Below are 13,260 nucleotides of genomic sequence, written 5' to 3'. Positions count from 1 at the left end.
GAGTGCTGTTTTACAAAGAAAACTGAAGAGGAGGTTCTTTTTCTACTAAAATCTCTACTGTTTATCATAGCCCACAAGGCCTGCCTCACCTAGACCCTTGTCTATGAGATCCTTCTCCTTGCTCTCTACTGTGCTTGAGCCACATCTGCCTTCCTTCAGTTTTCTGAAGCACTTCACTGTCCTCCCTCCATCATAGAACTTCTCACAATTTCCAATGACAGGTAGCCCCCAACTTACGATGGGGTTCCGTTCCAACGACAACTCTGTTGTAAGTTGGTTCTAACGTAAGTCAAATACCTCTTTTTTTTAGTTTTCATTAATTGCCTTTTATTATCAGTATCTTTATTTGTCTTTGAGGGTTGGAAACATTACATATAAACTTACAGATATATTTTAATACATACGTACATACATAAAAAATACACAAATCATAAAAATTTACTCTGACGATGAAGAAGAGTTGGATGGCATTGACATTTTGTCAGTTGTGGTAATAACTCCACTTGCGGAAGGTTCTGAATCTGGATTATCCCTGCAATGGGGATGGTGTTTCTAGTCATAAAATTAGTGAGAGTTGTCTCTATGGCTCTTTTCTTCCTTTCTTCATATATTTTGTGGTAACATCTCATTGCTTCCCAAATCTGCCTATCGACTTTAGCAAAGTGATCAGTGTTTGGGTCCATATTTTCAAGCAACTGAAGCCCTGATTTAGTTTAGAAAATTAAATCTATAGGCAGTGTTTTGAACAGTAAATCATAAAATTGAACATCTGCAAGTGAACATCTGAGAAGGATAACATCAGCAAATTATGTACTGCAACACTGTATGCAGAACATATTACTAACGATAAGATGTACAAAAAAAAAACCAAACACAGACGGGTCCTAAGTGCAGTTTGTTGTAACTCAAGTATGTCGTAAGTAGAAGACTAGCTACATTATTTTTGTTTGTATCCTGGTTTATTGTCCATCCTCCCACTAGATTCTAAGCCCACCTAGAGCAGGGTACTGTGTTTCATTCACCCATACATATGCGGCTAGCACAGTGCCTGGCACATTAAGTTAAAAAACCAAATCTGTTGCCGTGGAATCGATTCTGACTCATGATGACCCACATGTGCTACAGAGTCTAACTGCTCCGTAGGGTTTTCTTGGCTGTGATCTTTACAGAAGCAGATTGTCATGGTACGGCTAAATGGGTTAGGTTAGTAGTTGAGGGCACATTATTTGCATCACCTTCCCCATTGCTATGGAGTCTATTCCAACTCATAGCGACCTTACAGGACAGAATAGAACTGTCCCATAGGGTTTCCAAAGCTGTAATGTTTATGGTGGCACAGTGGTTAAGAGCTCGGCTGCTAACCAAAAAGGTCGGCAGTTTAAATCCACCAGCTGCTCCTTGGAAACCCAATGGAGCAGTTCTACTCTGTCCTATAGGGTCACTATGAGTCAGCATCCACACGACAGCAATGAGTTTGGTTTATTTTTTTTGTTGCTGTTGTTTTTTAATGTTTATGGAAGCAGACTCCGACATCCTTCTACTGCAGAGTGGCTGGTGGATTCAAACCACTGACCTTTCAGTTAACAGCTGAACACTTAACTACTGCACCACTAGGGCTCCTTTGCAACACCTTTCCGTTGCCATGGAGTTGACTCCGACTCATAGCGACCCTATAGGACAGAGTAGAACTGCCCCATAGGGTTTCCAAGGAGCGGCTGGTGGATTTGAACTGCCGACCTTTTGGTTAGCAGCCGAGCTCTTAAACCACTGCGCCACCAGGGCTCCTTGCAGCACCCAGTAGGTACTTAATACAGAATTGTTGAATTGGGCTTAGTAAGGAAATAAATGGTGGTGAATGGATGTGACATTGTGAATAAGAAAAGCACCTCCAGGAGTCTTCATAACTGTTAGTTATCTAACCATTTTTTGTTAAGAAGTCAGGTCTATCCTCTGCCTTGAATCTGGGATTCTCTACCTAGGCAGCCCTCAGGGCTTCACTTTTTATCAGAGAACTGAGTGTGAAGCCAGGAAATTGAATATTTGGGACTGAACTGAACTAAAGATAACTGGCTTCCGGGCCTGCAAAATGGAGTTGCCAGGGGCAGGGAGGGAGAGCTAGGCACTCCAATTCCTCTACTGGTCCTGGGGGAGACCAGTCAGTGAGATCTTTGTTGCTGCCTAAAACAGTGGCTCATAAACTTTGGTATCAACAGGAAGACCAAGTAACTTCTATTAAGCGCTTGCTATGTACAAGGCTCCATGCTAAACTCTTTTCAGGTATTATTATCATAGTTAATTCTCATAACAAAACTATGAGTTGGGTACCAACATTAACTTTATTTGCAGATGAGGCAATGGAGGCACAGCAAGGTTAGATAATTATTCAAATGTTGCAGAGCTAATGAGTGGTGAGGCCAGGACTAACCCAAAGCTTTACCTTAGAGCCTGAGCTTGCAACCACCTCACCATATACCTTTGAACAGGTCTCCTGAATTCCTCCCAGTGATTCTGTGCACACCAAAGTTTGAGTCCACTGGCTCTGGAGAGAGGGACCAGACTTCTCATGGTGTCCCCATGGCGTCAGCCAGAACTTCCCATGGGTGTTTGAGTTCTCTCTGCCACTCAGGGGGACCCTGAACCGTGTCCAGGATGGTAAACTACACGTCTCAGCCTGGTGGACACTGTGTGCAGGACAAGGAACTCTCTTCAGAATCCTGTCCACAAATTTTGAAAGGTTTTACTAGAATGGACATGGCCAAATGAGTCTGGAATGAAAGGGACAAGAATAAGCAAAAGAATAAACCACTGTACTGCAGTGGCTTGTATGCTGCTGTGATGCTGGAAGCTATGCCACTAGTATTTCAAATACCAGCAGGGTCACCCATAGTGGACAGCTTTCAGCGGAGCTTCCAGACTAAGACAGACTAGGAAGAAAGACCTGGCAACTCACTTCTGAAAATTAGCCAGTTAAAACCCTATGGATCACAAAAAACATTTTGTTCCATATACTGCTGGAAGATGAGCCTTCTAGGTTGAAAGGCTCTTAAAATATACAGTGGCTGCAACAGTGGACTCGAGCATATCAGCGACCGTGAAGATGGTGCAGGACTGGGCAGCATTTTCTGTTGTAAGTGGGGTGGCCATGAGTCAGAGCTGACTCCATGGCAACTAACAACAACAAACAAGTCTGGATAAAGTGCACGCTGGAGGTGGCAAGATAACAGCAGCGGAAAGATAACGGGCTTTGGAGCCAGGGTGACCCTAATTTAAATCCCAGCTCTGCATTTTACTAGTGAGATGATCTCAACAAGTTGTTTAACCAGTCCAAGTCTCAGTTTCCTCATCTGTAAACCAGGCCAGTAACTTATGCAGGACATCTGGAACAATCCCAGTACTTATTAAAAGGTGTGACCAAGAGGAAACAAGTGCGAAAGAAAAGAATGAAGTTTAACAAGAGAAAATAACGCAGTTTAAGAACATGGAGAAAGGGCAGGATGCATCTGCACAGAAAACCTCGTCTGCTCAGTAAATTCCTGACAGTTGTTTCACCCAAGTCTTAAAATAATAGATGAAAAGGGCAGAGTGTTTGTTTTAAAGGTAAGACCAACAGCCAGTACCTATTACCTATTAACAGTGTTTTCAGAATACTGGCTCATGCTAGAAAAAGCCAACATGCATCTAGATATTTATGATGGTGTAATATTATAAGGACAGCAATTAGAAGGCAAAGTACTGGATCTCTTTAAACAGAAAAAAGGTAAGTATTCTCTCACACAAATTTCTGAATGTGGAAGACACTTGACTGGCATTTTTTTAGGTAAAAATTAATCTTTGCTTTTGGAGATCCACCAAACACCAACATACATTCATATTACTTACCCTAAATAACCTTGAGATTTCCTGGGTGGTGCAAATGGTTAAACGCTGGACTACTCGCTGAAAAGTTGGCTGTTGGAACCCACCTAAAGAAGCCTAGGAGGACAGGCCTGGCGATCTACTGCTGAAAGGTCACAGTCATTGAAAACCCTACGGAGCAGTCCTACCCTGAAACACATGGGGCCAGCATGAGTTGGACTTGACTCAAAGGCAAGTAACAACAATAACAACAACAAAGAATCCTGAGACCATCTGGTCCCCCAGATTCTGCTTGTGTATACAGGTTATTATTCTGCTTCTTTCTTTTCTTTTTTTTTTTTTTAAGGAGAAAGGGATTTATTAAGGGTATTAGAAAGAGCACACAATCATGGAGGTTGGAAGAAACAGACTCAAGTATGACCTTCCAGGAATGATGCCCCACATCACACTGTAGAGCTGCCTCTTGTCTCTGCCACCATCGGCAATGGAAGCTAGGCACTTTGGCTCTTTGCCCACAGAAGTCAGAATCTAAGTGTCATGTGGGTGTATGTAATTAGAAGAACATAATTTCCGTGTCCGCACTCTTAACAACAAAGGAGGCTTGGAAATACAGGGCCCTAGGAAGGTAATATTTACACTATGGAGAGGTGTTCAAAAACTTCTGGGCAGTCACGAATGGCAGATGCCCAGTATATATGCTTTTCTAAGTTTTTCCATTCTGATGGGATTGAAATATTGTGTCACTGTAATTTTAACTTATCTAATTATTAGTATGCTTGACCAACTCTGCATATTCTGCTATTTCTTGAGTTTCATGTGAAATTCAAGTATGGCTTGCACTGTTGGAAACCAGCTTGGTGGAGCCACGAAGCCCCATGTCATTCCACTGTGCTCTCCATTTATTCTGCTTTTAAGAAGGCACATTGTAATGTGCTTTGGAAAAGGTACTTTGGTCAGTGAGGATGCAAGGCAGCCTTGTCGTAAAGTTAATACTAATTAATATTTACCATTAATAATAGTAGTTGTAATTTATTGAATTCTGACTAATTCTTCTAGCATCTTTATGAGTTGTAAGAATTATCATCTCCATTTTATAACTGAGAATATTGAGGCACAGTGAGGTTAAGAATCTTGGCCAAAGTCACATGGCTGGTAAGGGAAGAGGCTGGATGAGAACTCGGTGTCTACAGAGCCCACATGCTTCCACACAATATTCCTGTCCTCCTGATAGTGCGACAGTCCCAGTACTCAGCACAGGTCTGTGAAGCCATGTTACCCGTGGCGGGGGTTAGTTCTCAACCCTTTCCCTGACCAACTCACTTGATGGCTAGGTGATTCTGATTGTTCTCTATTCCCCTCTCCATTCCCTACCTGAGGTTTTGAGTCACTGACCTTGAAATTCAGTCTCAATATACACATGTATTTAGTGGGTCTACACTTTGCTCAGCCTACACACAGCCACAGCATTACATAGGCAAATGCAAAAAACCAAACCTGTTGCTGTTGAGTCGATGCTGACTCATGAGCAGTTCATCTAAAAGCTACAAAACCAACGATGTTTGCTCATCAGAGCACCTGAGATAATGATTCCTTAGTTGATGTTGAAATTAAATATAAACAAAGAGAGCAGTATCTTGGGTAGGAGGCTAGCAATGTATGATACCAGTGGGGCACCAAGCTCCAGACCAAACAGAAGTCCTTTCAAGTCATGCAGCTCTCTCCTCCTTTGTTGTTAGCTGCTGTCAAGTTGTCCCAGACTGATGGCCACCACATGCACAAGGGAACAAAATATTCCCCAATCCTGCACCATGCTCATGATTGGTTGTGGATCAGACCATTGTGATCCATAGGATTTTCATTGACTGATTTTTGATAGATCACCAGGCCTTTCTTCCTAGTCTGTCTTACTCTGGAAGCTGTGCTGAAACCTGTTCAGCATCATGGCAACATGCAAGCCACCACTGACAGATGGGTGGTGGCTGCCATGAGGTGCATTGGCCAGGAATCAAACCTGGGTCTCCTGCATGAAAGGTGAGAATTCTACCGCTGAACCACCACTGCCCGTCCCTCCTCTTACACAGCTATAACTCTGGCCCTGAACATTACATCCATGTCTCGGGCGATTCACCCACCTCAACTACAACTCATGCTGGAGCTGGAGGCCACTGAATATGAGGAGAAGCTAGGGGGCTTCCTGGCCTGTGACAGTTGTTTTGGCCATACAGAATTCCAAAGCAGGGTGGATGTGAGTAATGAGGAAATGGTAGCAAAAGTCAGACAAAAAGGGGCACAACAGTTAGGAATAATGCCAGTCCTTTTAAACCAAAGTCTTTTTGATGGGCTTCAGAGCCAAGGTGACCTTAATTTAAAGTGGAGAAGGCAAGTCTAGAAACACTACCTGTCGGAGTGAACTAAAGGCTGGTCCTCACATGTGAACGTGATCTGAGTGCTTTGAATGCCCTAAATCTTACTTGGCACGCATTACTCTGATATATGCTGCATTTTTAACTGTGACTGGAACTGCCAGCCAGTATCTAAGGTACATCTGCATTCCATGTTCTTTTTTCTTCTTGGTGTAGCAATGATAGCCATCAGCACACTTTGTGGAGGTAGCTTGCAGGCAACATTTGACAAGACTAACAAGGTGAAAAACCCAGGAGCTCTTCCCGTTCCACTTATCTTCAGTTTAGTTAGCCTTTAACCAGATTATCATTATGGCTGGGCCCTCTTCTGAAAGAAAGACCTTGCTCACTTCCTGACAAATCTTGTTTGATGACGCCAAGAAAGTCATGTCTATTTGCAGATGTCAAAGATTATCATGAAGAATTCAATAGTCATCAGGAAGGGTTTTGGATATTCACTCACAAAAATGGATGCTGTGTCTTTAAATGCACCTTTTTCTTTTCTAAAGACAATCTAGCATTTAAAGGGAGATAAAATAACATTTGAATAGTATTACTTAATAATGCTGGATAAAGTAATACTGGATAAATCTGGATAAAGATACCATTGAACTTCTAAGGGAGAGATAAAGGTAATTGTAGGGAGATTTGTCTCATTGTTTAATAATTTCACTTTCTCAGGGGTCTGCTACGTTTCACAAGTCCTTCAGTATGTCAGGAAAAAAATAGAGACCAGACCACTCTTGTGATACAGCATGTAGTTATGTTTGTTAAGTCAATTTGTAGACTTTAGAGAATGGACAGGTTGATTCCAACTCATAACCATTCGCAAGTGGTGCAAATTTTTAACACACTTGGCTGCTAACGGAAGGTTGTAGGTTCCAGTCCACTCAGAGGTACCTAGGAAGAAAGTCCTGATAATCTCCTTCTGAGAAATCAGCCACTAAAAACCCTGTAGAGCACAGTTCTACTCCGGCACACATGGCATCACCATGATAGCAACTGGTTTTAGAGAATGGACATAATTAATTGTGAATGGATCAATGGGGGCATGGTGGTCCAGGACTTTCTCTGAAGAGGGAGGGAGCTACTCAAGGTATCCACCACTAAGAACATGTAAACCTGTCACACCTGACTTGCTGGCTTTCCCACTTTCTCAAGGATTCGTCCAGCTCCCACCATGGCTTGTCTCTGGGGCTCACACTCCTCTCTCCATAAATCCCTTTAAAAAAGAAACCAGTTGCCATCAAGTAGACTCTGACTCATGGCGACCCCATGTGTGTCAGAATAGAACTGTCTCCATAGGGTTTTCAATAGCTGATTTTTCAGAAGTAGATCATCAGGTCTTTCTTTTGAGGTGTCTCTGGGTGGACTAGAACCTCCAACCTTTTATTAGCAGCCTAGTGTGTTAACCATTTGCACCACCCAGGGTCTCCATAAATGCCTCCTGCCTGAAAAGCAAACTGTAAACACATTTGTGTAGAAATGGAAATGCCTTGAGAGTTTGCATACTGACTTCCTTGGTGATTAATTACACTGAAGGATAAAAGCCGAAACCTAAAGGAACCGTATCTTTATTGAATCTTTGCCTCCATAGAGAATGTGTGTGTGTATACGTGTGTGTATGCACATGTGCATATGAGTATCTGTGTGAATTAAGTATCCCACACACTATGAATTTCTTGGCCAGATTACTAGTTTCTTCTCAAATCTCAAAAATACATTTGAAATCCCTCCTGACTGGTATCTAGTTGTTCAAATAATTCCTTCTGGCAATTCCTGGTGCCCTGCAGCCAGATACCTTCTGAAGTTAATCTTCAAGCACAGCTTGTTCCAGCCACACACTAACCCTTTGAAGTGCACCTCCTCCCCACACTGCCACCCTTGCTCAAAAATGTTCAATAGATCCTCACTGTCCACAGACTGAAACATAAATTATTTGACTGGCATTAGTGCTGTTCAAAATGTTGGCCCAAGCCACACTGTTGTTGTTGTTGTGTGCCGTCGACTCGATTCCGACTTATAATGACCCTATATGACAGAGTAGAACTGCCCCATAGCATTTTCTAGGCTGTAATCTTTACAGAAGTAGATTGCCAGGTCTTTCTGCTATGGAGCTGCTGGGTAAGTTTGAACGAGCAACCTTTTGATTAGTAGCCAAATGCTTAACCATTGTGCCACTAGGGCTCCTTCAAACCACACTAGCAGCTCTAAAACACCCACTATCCTAACTGACTCCACATTCCAGCTAAACTAAGGAGCAAGTGTGAAGACAAGAAAGGTCCAAGTTACGAACCTAGGTATGACCATGTTTGGAGGTTTAGAAAGTGAGGGAGATTCAGCAAAGGAAAAAAGGACAAAGCTAATGACGTAGGAGAGCTGAGAGAGTGGTGACCCGAGATCAAGTAAGCAAAGCGTTTCCTGGAGGAGGTGGTGAGCAGCTTGGTCAAACGTGATGGGTGGAGTAAGATAAGGACTGAGTGTTACCCACTGGACTTGGTAATAGGAGCTCCTTGGTGATCTTGATAAAGGTGGCTGGGTGGAGTGGGTTCAATAGAAAATGGGAATATAGGTAACTGTTTGAGACATCACTATAAAGGGGAGCAGAGAAATAGGGTGGCAGCTAAGAGGGAATATGAGGCCAGATGAAGTTTTTTTTTAACATTTTGTTGAGCTTAAGGTGAAAGTTTATGTCTTAGGCTGGCTTCTCTAGATAAGCAAAATCAGTGAAGCATATAAATATATATAGAGAGAGATTTATATCAATGGCTCATTTGGTTGTAGAGGCTGGGAAGTCCAAAGTCCATGGGTCAGGCTGGAGGTTTCTCCTGACTCACGTAGCTGCAGGGGCTGACAAACCCAAAATCGGCAGGTCAGACAGCAGGCCTCTGGCTCGCAGGCTGCAGGGGCCGATGAATCCCAAGATCAGCAGGTAAGACAGCAGGTAAGCTGCTAGCTTAAGTCACAAGAACCAGAGGTCAGATGAACAGGAGCCAGCTGTAGGATCCAGAACAAGCAAAAGCCAGCAAGCTTTGCCAGAAAGTCCACCTTTCAACTGATTGGCTACTAATAACAGATCTCATCATGGGGGTGATTACATTACATCAGATCTCATTATGGAGGTGATTATATCACTACTTAGCTGTGAAAGTACATCATAACTGCCAAACCACTGAGAATCATGGCCCAACCAAGTTGACACACAACCTTAACCATCACAGTTTACATAGAAAATTAGTTTTCCAGTCAGTGGTTCTTACACAATTTGTTCCATGACATTGGTTGCAATTCCCTCCATGTATCAGCACTCTCCCCATTTCCTCCCTGGGTTCCTTGCTTCCATTAATCTGGCTTCCCTTTCCCTCCCTGTCTTTTCATCTTTGGTTTTGGGTAAATGTTGCCCTTTTGGTCTCATGTAGTTGATTGTTCTAAGAAGCACATTCTTTATGGGTGTTACTGTTTATTTTATAGCCCTGTCTATTATTTGGGGATAGTTCGTGGTTTAAAGTCAGGAAAGGTGTGCTTCAGGGTTGTATACTTTCACCATACTTATTCAATCTGTATGCTAAGCAAATACTCTGAGAAGCTGGGCTATATATGAAGGAGAAAGTGGCATCGGGATTGGAGGAAGACTAACAGTCTGTAATCTGCAGATGATACAACCTTGCTTGTTGAATGTGAAGAGGACTTGAAGCACTTACTGATGAAGATCAAAGACTACAGCCTTCAGTATGGTTTACACCTCAACATAAAGGAAACAAAAATCCTCACAACTGGACCAATAAGCAACATCATAATAAACAGAGAAAAGATTGACATTGTCAAGAATTTCATTTTACTTGGATCCACAATCAACACCCATGGAAGCAGCAGTCAAGAAATCAAAAGGCACATTGCATTGGGCAAATCTGCTGCAAAAGACCTCTTTAAAGTGTTAAAAAACAAAGACATCACCTTCAGGACTAAAGTGCACCTGACCCAAGCCATAGTATTTTCAATTGCCTCATATGCATGTGAAAGCTGGACAATGAATAAGGAAGACCTAAGAAGAACTGACACCTTTGAACTGTGGTGTTGGCAAAGAATATTGAATATGCCCATGGACTACAAGAAGAATGAACAAATATGTCTTGGAAGAAGTACAGCCAGAATGCTCCTTAGAAGGGAGGATGGTGAGACTTTGTCTCATGTACTTCGGACATGTTATCATGAGGGACCAGTCCCTGGAGAAGGGGATCATGCTTGGTTAAGTAGGGGGCCAGAGAAAAAGAGGAAGACCCTCAAGGAGATGGATTGACAGTGGCTACAACAATAGGCTCAAGCATAACAACAATTTTGAGGATGGTGCAGGACTGGGCAGTGTTTCATTCTGTTGTACGTAGGATTGCTATGAGTTGGAACCACCTCAATGGCACATAACAACAGCAACAATTATTTGGCTGAAAGGCAGCTTCCAGGGGTGTCTTCAGTTTCAGGTTAGAAGTTTGTATTAGGGCAATAGTCTCATGGGTTCCTCCAGTCTCTTTCAGACCAGTAAGTCTGGCCTTTTTTTAAATTAGAATTTTATTCTACATTTTTTATCCATTCTAACTGGGACCTTCTATTGTGATCCTGGTTACAGTGTTGGTAGTGGTAGCCAGGCACCATCTAGTTCTTCTGATCTCAGGTTAGAGGAGGCTGTAGTTCATGTGGGCCATTAGTCGTTTGGTCTAATTGCTTCCTTAAGTCTTCAGTTTTCTTCATTCTCCTTTGCTCCAGGCAGGAAGAGACCAATAGTTGCCTCTTAGATGGCCACTTACAAGCTTTTAAGACCCCAGACACTACTCACCAGGCTAGGATGTAGAACATTATCTTTATGAACTGTGTTTTGCCAATTTTGACCTAGATGTTCCCCAAGACTGTGGTCCTTAGCCTTCAAGTCCAGTAGTTCACTCTTGATGTCTAAGTAGTTTCTATAACTGTGTCTCCTATGTGCTCTATTATGTAGATAGCTATACATGCAGCATTTACAAGTAAGTATGTAGAAAAATCCACAACCATACCTATATATGTACTCCTGTACGACCTCCTTCACTTATTTAGCATACATATTAGTCTATGTATATACTCACAAATTATTGTTTATTACTGTTGTTGCAGGATTACATATGTTACAGCATTTACTGTAGTTGCCCTTTATTCTTACATTCCTCTCAGTGTCTTCCTTTGCCTTGGTCACGTTTGACTTACCCCATGTTGTGTATTGCCTTTCCCTTTGCAAGAATTAACACTCGTCCACTAGCTATGTAGTGATTCTCCCTCCCTCCCCCTCTCATCTATGGTAACCATCAAAGAATGTTTCTTTCTGTGTAAACCTATTTTTGACTTTTTATAATGATGGTCTCATACAATATTTGTCCTTTTGTGACTGATTTTTTTTCACTCAGCATGATATACTCCAGATTCATCTATGTTGTGAGATGTTTCACAGATTCATCATTCTTCTTTTTTTTTCTTTCACATTTTAGGGCACAAATTTACTTAAGCTCTTAAATGCATCTTTTTTTAAAAATTTCATTGTGCTTTAACTGAAAGTTTACAGTTCAAGTAAATTTCTCATTAAAAAATTTACACACATATAGTTTTGTGACGTTGGTTGCAATCCATACAATATGACAGCACGCTCCCCCATACCACCCGGGTTCCCTGTGTCAATTCGTCCAGTTCCTGTCCCTTCCTGCTTTCTTGTCTTGCTTTTGGGCAGGAGTTACCCATTTGGTCTCATACATTTGATTGAACTAAGCAGCACATTCCTCCTGTGTTTTATTGTTTGTTTTATAGGCCTGTCTAATCTTCATCTGAAAAGTGGGCTTCAGGAGTGGTTTCAGTTCTGAGTTAGCAGAGTGTCCAGGGACCATAGTTCTGGGGGTTCCTCCAGTCTCTGTCAGACCAGTTAGTCTGGTATTTTTTTGTGAATTTGAATTCTGTTCTACATTTTTCTCCCATTCTGTCCAGGACTGTCTGTTGTGATCCCTGTCAGAGCAGTCAGTGGTGGTATCTGAGTACCATCTAGTTCTGGGCTCAGGATGGTGGAGTTGCTGTTTCATGTAGTCCTTTAGTTCTTTGGGGTAATATTTTCCTTGAATCTTTTGTTTTTTTCATTCTCCTTTACTCCAGACAGGATGGGACTAATAGATTATCTTAGACGGCCGCTCACAAGTTTTTAAGACCCCAGACGCTACTTGCCTAAGTGGGAGGTAGAACATTTTATTTTTTAAATTTTATTGTTGTACTTTAAGTGGAAGTTTATAATTCAAGTTAGTTTCTCATACAAAAATTTATACATACATTGTCATGTGACCCTAATTGCTCTCCCTATACTGTGACAGCACACTCCTCCTTTCCACCCCAGATTTCCCGTGTCCCTTCAACCAGCTCCTGACCCTCTCTGCCTTCTCATCTCATATCCAGACAGGAGCTGTCTATTTAGTCTCACGTATCTACTTGAGCTAAGAAGCACACTCTTCACGAGTATCATTTTATGTCCCATAGTCCAGTCTAATCTTTGTCTGAAGAGTTGGCCTCGGAAATGGTTTTAGTTCTGGGTTGACAGAGAGTCTGGGGGGCATGCTTTCTGGGGTTCCTCCAGTCTCAGTCAGACCATTAAGTCTGGTATTTTTACTAGAATTTGAGTTCTGCACCCCACAATTCTCCTGCTGCATCAGGAACTCTCTGTTGTGTTCCCTGTCAGAGCAGTCATTGGTGGTAGCCGGACACCATCTACTTCTTCTGGTCTCAGGCTGATGAAGTCTCTGGTTTATGTGGCTCTTTCTGTCTCTTGGGCTAATGCTTTCCTTGTGACTTTGGTGTTCTTCATTCTCCTTTACTCCAGGTGGGTTGGGACCAATTGATGCATCTTAGATAGCCGCTTGCTAGCTTTTAAGACCCCAGATGCCACTCACCAAAGTAGGATGCAGAACATTTTCTTAATAAACTTTGTTATGCCAATTGACCTAGATGTCCC

The sequence above is a fragment of the Trichechus manatus genome, unplaced genomic scaffold, assembly GCF_000243295.1.
Source record: "Trichechus manatus latirostris isolate Lorelei unplaced genomic scaffold, TriManLat1.0 scaffold00041, whole genome shotgun sequence".
Taxonomy (NCBI): domain Eukaryota; kingdom Metazoa; phylum Chordata; class Mammalia; order Sirenia; family Trichechidae; genus Trichechus; species Trichechus manatus.
This window is presented reverse-complemented; position numbering follows the sequence as displayed.